Here is a 15,308-nt window from a genome sequence, read left to right on the forward strand (position 1 = left end):
TTTTGACCTTGTGCACCAGCTCGGGCTCCTTCCCTGTAAGAGAGGTGACATTCCATGTCCCAAGAGCTATCTTCTGCAGTCGAGGGTCGGACCGCCAGGGTCCCCGCCTTTGGTTGCCGCCCAGCTCACACTGCACCAGAGCCCTCTGGCCCCTCCCATGGGTGGTGAGCCCTTGAGAAGGGGACCCACGTTTCCTCTTCGAGCTGAGCTTGACCAGGCCCCTGGGTGTAGGCCCGGCCACCAGGGGCTCGCCAACGAGCCCCATCTCCAGGCCTTGCTCCAGAGAAGGGCCCCGGTGACCCGCGTCCGAGCAAGGGAAAATCAAATCCATTTATGTTTTTCTTCATATGGTGTCTTCTGTGTCATACTTTGTCTGGACCCTCACCCAGGACCTGTTTGACATGGGTGACCCTGCCAGGGGCATAAAGCCCCCAGACCTAGATCCGAGGATCATTGGGACACACAAACCCCTCCACCACGGTTAGGTGACGACTCATGGAGCGGTATTATGGATGAATATTATTATTATTATTATTATTATTATTATTATTATTATTATTATTATTATTATTATTATTATTATTAAATGGCGGCCCGGTAGTCAAGTGGTTAGCATGCCGGCTTCACAGTGCAGGTCATGAATTCAAGACCCGGTCTGACCTCCCTGTGTGGAGTTTGCATGTCCTGCCCGGGCCCGTGTGTGTTTATTCTAAAAACACGCATGGCAGGCTGACTGAACACTCCAAATTGTCCCTTTGTGTGAGTGTGACAGTTGTGTTTCTGTGTGCCCTGCGATTGGCTGGCAACCAATTCAGGGTGTAATCGTCCTGTTGCCCGAAGATGGCTGGAATAGGCTCCAGCACCACCCGCGACCCTGATCAGGAATAAGCGGTACGGAAAATGGATGAATGGATGGATGGATGGATGGATGGATGGATGGATTATTATTACATATTTCCATCCATTTAACACATTCATATGTCTTCAACAATGTCCTGAAAAAAAATATTTTGTGGATAATCCCACATTTGATACACAACAATGGGCTATACCAGACATGGGCAAACTACGGCCCGCGGGCCACATAAGGCCCGTTAGGCTTTTTAATCCGGCCCGCCGAACGTGCCCAAAGTATAGTAAAAACAGTGTCTCTCATGACAAAAAGCAGACAACAGGGCAGGTAAGTAAAAAGTTGCCTGCCCCATTTTTCACAACTTACAAAACAAAGAAACAACAAATCACATTAAAAACATTGTCACAAAATAAAGTTTTTTTTTAAATCAAGAATGTACCTACTACAAATGCTACCGTGCTTAATTTACAGTAAATGTGCATGGCCGTAAATTTTGCTGCAGTAGTCGATTGTCATTGTGGAGCACAATGCAACGTTTGCATTGCTTCCTACGAACCACTAAGCCCTTTCATAAGTCTCACGTACACTTTACAGTCACGGTTTAATGTAAATTTACGTTTTGTAGCGTCACATATGTTGTTAGCTTCTTTTGAATCTTTCTTCTGGGCTGAGGTTCTGTGCATCTATTTTGGAAAATGACATGCAATTGCACGACTTTATAACGCTTGCGAAAGTCCGGAAGAAAGAAGCAGGCTTCTGATTGGCTGCCGTGCGGAGTATGCAAATTTTAACTGCAGGTCGCCTACGTCTGTGTGCTCGGCGACGGTACACGTGTACTGTTTGCGCATGAAGGGGAGGGCGTCACTGGAGAGTTTGTTGAGCGCGCGGTCAGGACAAACCATCTATAATTTGGCGGAATTTAACACAAGTAGGTATTATTGAGCTTGAATATTTCGTTATGTAATAATGTGTTTTGAATGTTGAAAGTGATTCCATTTTTCAATAAATATTGATTTCTTTAACTTTGCCCCTTCAATGAAAACTTATTAAAAACAGACGCAATCTTGATAAATCACAGTGCATATGTTATTTTAATCTATTTCCATTTCCTCCTCCAAGTAATAAATATTGCGAAATAGTATGTAAACGCCATATTCCTTGAGACAAATTTATTAACTAATCAGGGATATTTTTCACATTTGAAAGACAGTTAATAAATTGGGTTGTAGTGTTCTTACTGTGCTATGAGGTTTGTACACACTACATTTGAAGGACAACCGGCACCATTTTTTTTGTTTCCCACTGACATCAGACAAATGTTTTATAGCATCTAAAATACCCAAATCAGGCAGGCTGATATTTTTAGTTAAATGAAAAACACCAATAAAAATGACTTCAAAATGAATCCGGAAATGGCCAGATTCAGAAGGTCCCACCCCCTTGTTCGTGACGTCACGCCAAGACGTCTTGCCTTGCTCGAGAATCAAAACAATGGCTTCAGATTCGGAGAAGATGTTTTCTTGTTACTCATCCAGTTATGAATATGACTCAAATAGTTCTGAAGAGGAAAGCATAAATGTTTGCAATTGATTCAAGGAGCCGTATCAATTCGAGCCGTCAATGACAGCAATGTAGCACCCAGAAAATGCAGAAGATTGCGCCCAAGCTCCGTTGGAAATGGGCTGATTTGTCAGCTAAGAATTTGTGTCAGCGAATATCAAATAGTTGTCTTGGTGCAACACACAATGATTCACCATGGTGTTATTTATGTGTTTTCCTTCTAATTTCACCATCAACACGAAGTTTTCAGACCAAACAAAGTACCCAAAATGCATTGTGTGTCGCTTTCTCGGTCAGGGGCGGTCCAAACGTGACGTCACATGGGGATCGTCATCAACTCGAAAACAAGACTTCATGAATATTCAGCGCAAGTCTTAAAACGTAAACTATAGCTATATGCTGTGGAATCTTTGTAAAATATGCTCAGTCGAAGTCATTTGAAGTGATATTAGAAATTATGGACATAACTTGTCCGGTGGCGTCGGTTGTCCTTTAATGCTTTAGGTTTAGTATTTCCGGCCCAAACACTCCCTCCAAATGCTCCTGGCCCGGCCCCTCTGTCAAATTTTAGAACCCAATGCGGCCCGCGAGTCAAAAAGTTTGCCCACCCCTGGGCTATACTGTGGGCCTACCATGTTTATAACTAGTAATGTCATTAAAAAAATATCTCGACAATGCACTATTGACACGTTTATCTGTTTTTTACACATTCAAATGTCAAATAAAAGGAAGACGTTGAAAAGGGTCTACTCAGATCTCCCCACCTGTGTTTACTGCTGAGTCAACGGAAGATGCTGTGATGTGAAGACAGCTTGCTGGTTGCTCTTTGGAATTGAATTTCGGGATTTTGGCTCTTTAGACTTTACTACAGAAGGCATGTGAGTCATCAATAGTATGTGATCCATTGAATCAATATTATATCTGCTGTATGGATGGGTTTTCATAAGCTTTTCATAAGTCATAAGCTTTCCAGAGAGACAAAAAAATATATAGACCAAATATGGAATGCAGGACTGGTTGAAAACTCCCATACTTCTGTCTCACTGTGTTCCCCATTTTTCCTCAAGTGTATTCTGCTTCTGTCTTTTGCTATATGTACTTATGACCACAAAACACTTTCTTTGATACCTGCTGAGTCAATGTCCAATGTCCAGCCTGTCCATTCCTGGATGGACAACATTAAGGAATGGACAGGCTGCAGCTTCCACACCCTGCTACGAACTGCTGAAGACCGAGAGCGCTGGAGATCTCTGACTGCCCACACGTCAATCATGGCACCCCTACGGCCTTCTAGGCCATGGGATGAGTGAGTGAGTGAGTGAGTGAGTCAACGTACATAGGACAAAATTAATTGAAAGATTTAGCATAATTATTAAAGGCAAAAGTGAAGCAGAGATTTCATGAATGTCCTTTTCACTTGGACAGAAGCAAAATAGAAGCATTCATCAAAGATGGGTCTTATGAGTTAAGACATATATAACTAACAGAGATGCATAATGAGAAATGCTTGTCTGCACATGAGTGAAAATGCAGAGGGAGCATGATATGGAGGAGAGAGAAAAAAGCCAAAATAACAGCACACAGCAAAACATTTGGTTGCCAAGTAACAAGGCTTCAAGTAATGGCAGAACTCAGTTATGAGGAGTGGGGGGTCATTTGCTTCCCAGATCTGGTGTTTGAGCTTGTGGTGGGGGCATGCCTGAGTGGTGGGCGGAGTGTTGTGGATGGTGAAATGTCTCCACCTGTCCGGAATTGTCAGGACTAGTGAACAATTACATTGGTTGCAGCAGAGTCTTTGTCTCTTGAGGCCACAACTCTAATATATCAGAAGACCCGTCAGACTGGGCTGAGGTTTCAAGATCTCTCTTTCGGGGTCTAGACCCTGAGACAGCATCATCTAAACATTGTTAGCCTAACAGCATAATTGATTTTGTTTTGAGAGGGGGTACAATTAGATGAATGGAAATCAACTTTTGCAATGACTTAGAGGGCAAAGAATCGACATAGATATAAAGAAAAAGAAAAACACTTTGGCCAAACACACATTATATTTTTAAGTGCTGTTGTGACTGTAAATTGATGGACAGTTATGCAAAATTGGCTAAAGATGTGAGCGCTTTCCATTCGTCACAGTCCTGTTTCTAAGTACAAATTAAAAAAAACAGTAGGTTCCCCGTGCATGATTTTGGAATGTGGTAGGAAACTGAGATACCCAGAAAAAATGATATTGACACGGACAAACTCATAAACCCGAGACCGCGAAGCGGATGTGCTAACCAGTCAACCACTATGCCACCATTTTTAACCTCTATTCGATAATGACGTTACATTGAAAATGGTATGTCACAGGAGATTTGTTTTTGTTTTTATTTTGATCAGAATCAGAATCAGAATACCTTTATTCGTCCCACAATGGTGGTGGTTTGATAGCAAAATATAACAAATCTCATGCCCTACGTTTCTTGTAACAGTATACAACTAAAGAAAGCATGCAATTCAAGTCGAGGAATAGGCATATTTTAATTGAAAAGGGGATTTTATTGAAATTTTTTTGTGCTTCTTCAAATAACATTCTGGCAGCCGCATTGATGAGTAACCTGTTTAGTCTACGTTTGGTTATTCTGTATTCTGTCTGCGGTTGCCATTGCCTTTAGGTGACGAATTAAGAATTCTTGTTTCATTTGTTTTTTTGATTGAAGCCATGCTATCACATGTGGGAAAAAAACATGTTTGAAGAACTCAAAAGCACATTGGTTCAACGGACGGTTAGGACGGCGGAAAAAATCATTGGCACCGCCCTACCCACTCTCGAGGACTTGCACACTGCAAGAATCCGAACAAGGGCGCGGAAAATCCTACTGGACCCTCCGCACCCTGCCCACCACCTTTTCCCGCTACTCCCCTCAGGCAGGCGCTACCGATCCATGCGCACTAAATCCAGCAGATTTTTAAACAGCTTCTTCCTCCAAGCCATTAACTCTTTGAACTCTTCAACAGTAGCCAAAATGGAACTGTATAGTGCCACTTAGCAGTTTTTTTGACGACGATACTAGTGCAGCGTGTTCTACCGGAAACAAATTTCTTGTGTGTTCTACACACTTGACAATAAAGATGATTCTGATTCTGATTCTGATTCAGTTTTAAAAGCACTCTTTTTTGAGCCTTTTCACTCTCATTTGTGGAATATCGTTAAAGTGTAACATGTGCTTCTTGCTTCCGCCAACCCTCCAAATGATGAGCATGACTTAACAGCACTGATGCTGTTTGTGCTATGTTCGTATGTTAGAAGTCATGACATGAGCGAGATTTGTATTACCTCGGTGAAGTGCTCGGTCCTGTGTGGGTGATCATTTGCTTAAACAAGCATCTGTTTTTCTACAGGTAAAAACCCACAAACAGGTCATTTTGTTGAGCACACCTGCAGTCTTTCATGGAGATTGTATGTAAAAGAGAGATAAAGATCATATGTTTAAAGCCTGAAAAAAGAGACAAATGCATCAAGGTAACAGGAAAACAAAGTATTTATACTGTTGTGTAGTTGTTTACGGGGTTCGACATGAACACCCAACAAATGTGAATTGAAAGTCATTTTGTTGGCTGTTGATAAAAAACGTAAACAGTTGACTACGTATGGCACGTTAGGTTTGGCAACAAGTCTCCAGCAGTGACTGGAGCCAGATCAATTGGCCCTGAATTTAATGCATTTTAAATTTCCTATTACCCTGCTCCTGTAAATCATCCGCCGACCAGAAGTAAACCAACAAAATGGCTCAACTTTGAGTGCTGTGTCTGCCGAGGCCGGCGCTAACTTCCATTCTGACCTAAGCCAAAAGCGTGCTGAATTTCAGTGTGAGGGTGAGTCAAACATTGAACTACTTCTCTTGCTGACAATGTAAACAATTACAGAGAGGGTCAACACAATGAAAAAAAAACAGTTTACATGATGATATGTATGGAATTTATATGTCGGGAACGCGTGTGTCCACATCATACACATTGCAAAACAGAGGCAGGCTACATCCTGGACCGATCACCAGCTAGTAAAAAAAAAACATTAAAAAAACAACAAAACATGGGATATGTGCAAGCATGATTATCCAGAAAGCATCGAAAGGATGAAGTTGAAAAGCTTTGTGGTTGTGGAATATGTTTGTGACTGTGTTGTTTGTGTTATGCAGTAGCTTAATCTAAATTACTGTATTACCTTGGACATATGTTTACATAAAACAATAAGTTGTTCCCTAAACTGCAAATGCAGTTTTTGACCCCCCCCCCCCCCAAAAAAAAAGAAATAAATAAAGAACAAAAAAACAAAGAAACGATGAGGAGGTAAAACTCAGTTTGTAGTTTTTGTCAGCCCCAAGCAGCACAAGCAATCTTTAGTAGACATTGTTTGACCACATGCTGGGCATCATCGCCATTCACGCTTCATTCTTGCCATTTGGGTTTGGATGACAGCAGGCTCAGACGGCACAGTTCCTCTGACACATTAATGCTCACTTTATATCTAATGCTGACTGACTGTATTTCAGTATGATGTCATGAGACATGTTTGAATGACTTGTGAGCAACGTCATTTTGCTTTCAATTCTGACATGAACCCACATGAGTTTCTTCCTTCTGTAACTACGGTGATGTCATTGCAGAGATGAAACATGGTATTTCCACCTAGACAAAAAGAACACATCAGCATATAACAGTAACATAGTTGTGAGTGACATCCTCAATCCCACCATTTGTTTTCATCTGCCAGATTGAAGGATCACGTTACACTTCCCTCCTCTGGTTCTCCTCAGTAATTTATCTTTTAAAGACTACAACTGTCAGATGCCTTGATTTCCTCTATGAGATTCTTTTTACAGCCAGCAGTTCAAGAGAAGTTGACAGATTCATCTTCTGTTTGTTTAGGCTCTCGCCAGTACTATCTATCTCGCTCAAGAGTCATAAATGTTGGAAATCAACTTTTGCTGTACAAACCAATAATGTTGCAGTGCACAAATCAGAATACAGAAAGGCATTGTTGAATGAGACTCATGTAAAAAATCAAAAAGCCCTGAAGTCAATTCCACAAAAGATGGGATGAACTTGAGACGGGATTGTGAGCATAGCCCAATCAGTTTGGAAGCAACCATAATTACTTTTGAGGGGGATGTTGATCACAAATAAAAAGAAAAAAATGTAAACAAAATAAGCACTTCCAGAGTGCCACGCGACTTTGGATTACCATGAAATGAAAATGTAACTCTGAATTGTTTAACTGCCAGATGTTACATCCACATTTATTCATAAAATCATTCTTAAAACACAAGCTACAAGTTCCAAAACTGAATTTATTGCAATGTCAAGAGCCGCTAAAAGTGACGTTTTCCCATTCTTTCATTAACGCTAGATTCAGACTGAACAAGACCTACTACGTCGTCTCAAGTATTTCCTCCTTCACCTCTGACAGAAAAACAGAAAAACAAGATGTGAACATAGCTCATGAATTTAGTGACTGGTTGTTGCCATTACTTTGTCTTCTTCGTGTTTTTGTGTTTGACAATTCACCAGCTGTAAACAAGTCACTCCACTTCACTCAGTATGCCACCTTCTTCACCCACCATTCTCCATGCACACTCCTCTTTGGCTTGATCCCAACTGGTATCGAATGCCAGCTGCGTTGTATTTGCTACCCATCGATACTTTCAATGGTTTCGCGAACGTCATCTTCCTTTTCAGACCACACCGTCAGCCTGTAAGCACTTTAAATACAGACCTGAATACCTTATTCACCATTGGAGTGTTTGGCTTCAAAGCCGTGCTCATGGGGAGGTACAACTGCTGTGTAATGTGTTTGGCAGCTCTCGTCAAGCCGAGACAGGAGTGGAGATTTTTTTGCCTGGCTGAACGACGTCCGCATGTGGCTCACACACTACAGCTCATTACCCATCACTGCCCTCAAACGCCATAGCTGTCTGTTACTATTTGAATTTCTGTGTGATCGTTCATCTCTCGCGTTTTCTTATTTTCCGCTGACAAATGTTTAGTTGCAGCTCAACTGGTGACGACATGGTTTCTCGATTGGCAGATAATCGAGCATTGTTATTTTGCATATTTCTTTTGATACGGAGATTGAGTACAGCACTTACGTCCTGGTTCAAGTGTATTAGTCGGTTAAGGTCATAAAATAACATCAGTGATCAGCAGATATTTCAGACGTATCAAGGGAGAACAACATCAAATATCTTAATTTTTGTTTGCATTGTCTCAAATCAGTTTTATTGTTGTTTCTAGTTTACAACAGTCATCAATAAATACACCAAGTATAACAAAACAACAATAAATGAAGCATAATCCTCTATTTTTTAATACCTTAATGTTGATTCCAATGATGCTTGTACATGCAAAATCATTTTGAGTTTAACTCCAAAAAATAATTTCCAACTTTGTACCTTGCATAATGTGTAATTAACATTGGTGAAGGAGAACTGCGGAGAAAAAGAAATATGCCGCTTTTTCTCCGATGTCATATAAATAAATGCAACACTGCAGAGCTCAATATTGTTTCTGTGCATGCATTTGTTGACTTCTTCCTCCAAATTTGACAATCGCCCGCCCGACCCGCCTGTATGCTAAGTACACGTTATGGCATGATGACTGAATGAACCCTCCCCAGCCCCAAAAAGGTGTTTCCTTGTTAAAAAAAAACAAAACCAAAAAAAAACAAAACAAAAAAAAAAACACAGACACACACGCACACACACACACACACACACACACACACACACACACACAGATACAAAACACACGCACACACACACACACACACACACACACACACACACACACACACACACACACACACACACACACACACACACACACACACACACACACACACACACACACACACACACACACGCACACACACGTACACGCACACACACACACACTCGCACACGCACGCGCGCCTACACACGCACACGCACACGCAATGAGAAAAAAAATGTCGCCCGCAAATATAGCTGTGAGGTATTATAACTCAGCTATGCATGACTGCCATCTACAGGTTGAGAGGAAAACTAAAACAGTTTGACAGTTTTTCCATTTCTGTCCTCACGTGCTCTTTCTGGTGTGACAAGCCTTCAGTTGTGTTCAATATTTCATTCACTTTGCGGCCTCAGCAAACGTAGCTGCCCATTAGATATGTAAATACTAGTCCAGCATTATTATTCAAGTGTTTCATGACAACAATAAAGTAGCCATGTATGTACATGTATATCAAAAACCTGAAACTTTGAGACCGTACTTTCAAAAATCATGTAATATTATTTTTTTCAAATTCGTATAACTATTTGTATGATTATTTTGAATACCTATACTTTTGTTTTGGCTTAGTATAAAATCTCTAGCTAAATGAACATTATCTGACCACATCACCCTGCCGCTTTTGTATCTGCAGTTTAAAAGTCTTGAGCGCCTTACATATGGCTTGACTTCAGCTATCACATAATGGCTGCAGCTGGCGCATGGTCTTGCGTTTCTCATAAACGTTACATTATCACATAAGAAAAAAGCACATTGGGTTAGGCAAAGCGGATCTGTTTCAAAAGTACTGGCCCCATGCAGTGCCAAAATGTAAGAAAACACGGAGTGGCTGGCGGCAGGGGAATAATCACGCACTTAAAGGCAACAGGTTGATCCACTGTATCGCACTCACAACAACTCACCTGCTGCCATCATTCAGCAGCGCCATTCTCAACGTTGTCATCTTTTTTTCTGCCTGAGAAATGGACATGTCAGCACGAACTGTGCTGTATTGATCAAACCTCAGGTGCAGAGTGGAGACACCCGCTGAACACCTAACCTAACACTTTTTTGATGGCAATTTTTCAAAACATACACTGCTGCTTCAACAACATGACGATCTTTGCCTCTTTAGAGCTCAGCGTGGGTAAACACGAGGCTGAAAGCTTCTGCGGTCTCTTTTAGAAATCACAACAAAACAAGCTTTAACTGTAGCTACATGCCTTTCAGTGCCAGGCAAACACAAGAGCTGCTGTGATCCAGGCTAACCCCAATGTCCACTGTGGTCACACAAGTGTGGTCTGTTGACAGTTCCTGTTCGGAGCCCATTGTGTGGACATGGCCATAGAAGACAGGAGTGAAGCTCGTTCAAGCAAAAGAGGACACAGGTACACGCTTTCCTCTATCTCATTCCAGCTGCTCCGTCTTTTGGATGCTGCACTGCCAATCAACTTCAATGAATGGAGAACCCTGACTTGTCTACAGCTCCAAGTACTGCAGAAGTCCAGCGGCAGGGTCTCAGTACACCGTTGAGACACAAAAGACAGGTGCAGGCCAAGATATGAGCGCCTCGTAATGGTGCTGACTGACAAGTTGCTCTTCGAGTCGCTGGATGGAGGTCTCGGGCTTTCTTTAAGTTAAATGCTGCCGGTCATTTGTCACATAACTGCTGGAGCAAAGGTGCTGTTGTGCCTTGTCAGTTTGCACATGTTCAAAGCAAATGAAATAAAATACTTGCGTGGAAAGGTTGCACCTGTTTTCATAAATGGATTTTCCAACCTGAACACAGCTCTCTCGGAAATGTGTGTTCATAATATCTTCAATAATAAACATCAACATCAATACATAACTAGGCAATTATTTTTAAAGAGACGCAATTTCAGTTTTTCACTGTAAAATCAAAATGCTCATACTGACCATACCATTGTGTGCCAAACATTCATGATCAATGGTTTTGGAACATTTGCACATAATTTAACATGACAACATTTAAAGTTTTTTTTTTGTTTTCACTCCAAGAATCACTACGAGCACCACTCTAACGTTTGTCAGGCTCTGGTCAAGTTGCGCTGATGTCACCCCAATTCTAATTGAAGCCCATTGTGGACTTCTTTGAGGGATTATAAATACTGAACAAATAAAAAAGGAAATTAGATGAAACATACATGGTATCAGGGATGGCTAAAAAAAAACAATCAGATTTTTTTTCTGGTGTTTCGGTGCATTTTGTTGGATTCATGTGAAATTATTTTTATTATTGTTAATTTCTTGTTGTTCACTTCATTAAATCATCCACAGGGTTTTGAAGATTAAATGCTCTAAGTGCATCCCAAAGTATGAAAACAAATTTACGACATACACAAACGAATAAGACATGAAAAACATTTCAAAATTCAAATCCATAATTCATCACATTCATTTCTAAAAGGTTTCATATTGGATCGAGGGAGCCATAATAAGCCTTTCTATATTTAAAAAAGACAGAGGTCATTCAGGTCAGTGAGACAAAGGGCTTTATAAGGAGAGTGGAAGCCATCTCTGCCAGGGATGACAGATGCAGAGATGTGATTGGCCTATTCCCGTACGGATGGGATTTGCTGTCAACAAGTCCCAATTAGTCCAATCACGGTGGAAGGAAACCGCAGAGAAAGGATACTTTGTCAGTGCCGCTGTTTGTGAAGCTGGAGGCAAAAACAAAACACAATCGTTAGCTCATTCTTCCCGTACATCGCGTTCTATGGGGGCAAATTAACCCGGTCTTGTTGTAGCATCGCTTTGTTGACACATGACGCAGCGAGGACAGCATTGTTTCAGCTTTAAATGTTGCTGTTGATGTAAATACTACCGTCTGCTTTGCTTTTGTGCTTCTGTATGGCAGTCAATGAGCGCGTCTACTTCCTGACACAAATGTGTCATCGATAGCCTTTCAAATGAACAAACACTGCCATGATCTAAGCAAGCTGCAGTTCACATGAAAGTCCATGTGAGAAAATTCAAGTGAGGGCACCCACAAGGAAGTGGCAGTCCAGAGAATGGATACAAAGTCTTTGGGCAATAAATGTGGCATAACATTGTGAGAAATGTTCCGAGGCACTGCAGGAAATAAACAATCGAAGTTGTGATGGATGGAAAACAGATTTTCTGGGGACCATTTCAGGGTGTAGCCCACCCTGCCCTTTGCCCAAAATCAGCTGGGATAAGTACAAATAAGCGTGACGAAGAATGATGATTGTAAAAACCCAAAGGAATGATAACTTTGAAACGATGAATAATATTAGCTGACTGAAGACGAACATTGGAGAAGAAAATCAGATTGACACTGTATCATAATTATGCTCGGAATTAAAAAGGACAGGAAATAAATTATCGCATCTCCTTTCATCAACGCAGATAACTGTTGGTTGACCTTGACTAAACTGCTAATGAGTGGGCACCGAATGAGTGACATGACATCGATCCTTGACACAAAGAAATCATATTGCTGAAACGTCACTGAAGATCTGATTCAGTCTGAGAATATCAGCAGAGTCAGAATGGAAGCTCGAATGGCAGAGGTGAAGATTGATTTGTATTTGGGAAGGTGGAGGAGAGACGTTCTTTGTCTGTAGACCTCCTCCTTGATGTGCATCATGTGTCTCTGTCAGAGCACATGGCAATACGTTTCCCAAATACACCGTTAATCGTGAGCATGTCCGCCTCACAATGCAGAAGTGCAGGGTTTGATTCCAGCTGCGGCCTTCCTTTGTGGAGTTAGCATGTTCCCCCTGTGACTATTTTTTTCTGGATTACATTGGTTTCGTCTTGCATTGCAAAAAACATGCAGGATAATGGAATTGTCGTCAGATGTGAGAGTGGCGACAGATGTTTGTTTCGTCTCTTTGTGCCCTGTGATTGGCTGTCAACCGGTTCCGGGTGTCCCCCTCCTTAAATACGGCTGGGATAAGCTCCAGCATGCTCTGCGGAACTTGTGAGGTTAAGTGAATCAGAAAATGAATGGATGTATGTATAATTGGTAAGCACCAGTGCAGGACTGTTATCAACTCAAAATACTACAATTGAAGCACTTTACACACAGATTGGACAATTTATGTGCCTTCATGCACGAATATAACTCAACACAGGAGCTTTATCAAAAAGTCTGTCTTTGCAATATTAATAATGTAGTTGTCATTGACATCTGTGCTGTATGTCATGCATATTAGCATATTTGACAATAAAGCTGACTTTGACAACGTCAAGGATATTCAACCAAATATTACAAAACAGCCACAGAAAAAAATCAAATTGCTGAATTCTCGTATTTCCTGCTTGTGCAACTTATACGTACTTAATACTTGTTTATTTGTGCATGTGTCAAACTTAACTGCAATCGTCGATCAGTCAGTGCGTCATATACTTTAACTGTAAATCTGATCTCAATGGCTCAAGTGTTTCCTTCAAGTAGACAATAATGTAATACAGCAGAATTTATTCGTTCATTTTCCGATTTCATTTGTCTTCACAAAGGTCGCGAGCGGTGCTGGAGCTGATTGTGTTTGTGTCAGTCAGCAGCAATTCATCTGTATGACTGTTAGTGAGAATTACATTGACGGACAGATGTGAGGAAACGAAACAGTGTATTATTCTTCTTACAGTATTGTTTTGACCTGAAAATTCATTAATATTCATCCAAAGACAGAATAGTTACACTACATTTTGTTCCTGTAAAATAGTATTCGGTTTTAAACATTTAACATTGTAGGAAATGTTATTTTAATGTCATTTTGTTATTTACCTTTAACAGAGATGGTAACGATATATCGTCACCATCTCTGTTAAAGTGAATACATTGTGGTGCTGAATTAAAACCAACAGATTTGCAGAGTATCCTAAATTTAGATTGAGGGTGTAAAGGACAATGTATTTATGATCATTGTCTGACAATCTTAGAAAAGATATAAGTATATCGCCTTTTAAAAGTTAAATGCATCTTTTGTTATAATCCAAACACGCAGTCTTACAAAAGCAGACAAAAATATTTAAAGGCCCGTTGAGGGTTAACTGGGAGTTGGTATTCTGGGAAGACGGGAAAAAATAGTAGATCATGTATATGGAGTGTGAGGTCGTCCTGTTTATTTTGCTAGTCCAACCCACATTTTTCAAACCAGGGTCTGAACATGTGGGGCTTCAAGTTTTGAAGCAACTTTGCATTGGGTCGTTTTAAATGACATATTTTACCAATAGATGATAGGAATTGAAATTACTCTAATTAATTTAAATGAAATTGGATTGATCTCCACACCTCTGTCCAGAGTTAGGTTCAGAAACAGGTGATAATTTTTCTGTCACATGGTATACATGTATAGTCGTATATTTAAAGTCCGGCCGGCACAATAAGGGTCTGATGAACACCTCCATCTTATAGGGCAGAGGTCTCTGGTTCAATTCACATGCATGTGTTTTTTTCTGGGTTTCCTACCACTTCCAAAAAAAAAAAATGTATGTCGTGTTCATGGAACACTCTAAAATGTCCCTGAGTGGGAATGTGAAGGTAAATGGCTGTTCGTCTCTTTGTGCCCTGGTATTGACTGGCAACCAGTTCAGACAGCTGAACTAGCATACAACATGTCATCACTTTGATTCTCTCCTTTCTTCGTCTCAAACTGATTTAAACAGCAAAGCGTATAAGGGAAAAGTAGTAAGAATGCACAACTATCTGTGTTTTATATTATGTGTTGTGTTTAATATGTTACTTTATTTTTACTGTTTTGTTCAGTGCGTTGTGACAGCTGCGGCTGTTGTAAAAGTATTATATAAATTCGGATGTATTGTATTGTACCACCGTGAAAAAAATATTTATTTTGGATAGTGGATGGACGGAAATATTATAAAACTATGTTTAAGGACACCAAAAGCTATCTCTGGTTAAAATTATTTTTGGCCATTGTAATTCGGTGGAAGTACCTATTTGATCAAAATGATGTGGGGTTCAAATAAAAGCTCTAAACTATATATACACCCTACATTTATGGAAATGTGTGCCTGTGGATGTTTCATGTGCAATTTTGTGTGTCTTTCCAATTTGATATGTCCCTGAATGCCATTCAATAAACAATTGTTAAAGCGACAT

At 40.6% G+C, this 15,308-nt stretch overlaps 1 long non-coding RNA gene across 1 annotated transcript; it reads left to right on the forward strand.

Annotated features, from left to right (window-relative positions):
* Positions 1-1,709: 1,709 nt before the first annotated feature.
* On the forward strand, positions 1,710-10,924 carry LOC148899517 (uncharacterized). The gene is made up of 3 exons (XR_016114708.1): positions 1,710-1,781; positions 10,511-10,587; positions 10,685-10,924. It is a non-coding gene; the product is annotated as an uncharacterized LOC148899517 (long non-coding RNA).
* The last annotated feature ends 4,384 nt before the right edge of the window (positions 10,925-15,308 follow it).

Source organism: Hippocampus bargibanti, linkage group LG04, assembly GCF_051943395.1.
Source record: "Hippocampus bargibanti isolate YZ-2025 linkage group LG04, ASM5194339v1, whole genome shotgun sequence".
Taxonomy (NCBI): Eukaryota; Metazoa; Chordata; class Actinopteri; order Syngnathiformes; family Syngnathidae; genus Hippocampus; species Hippocampus bargibanti.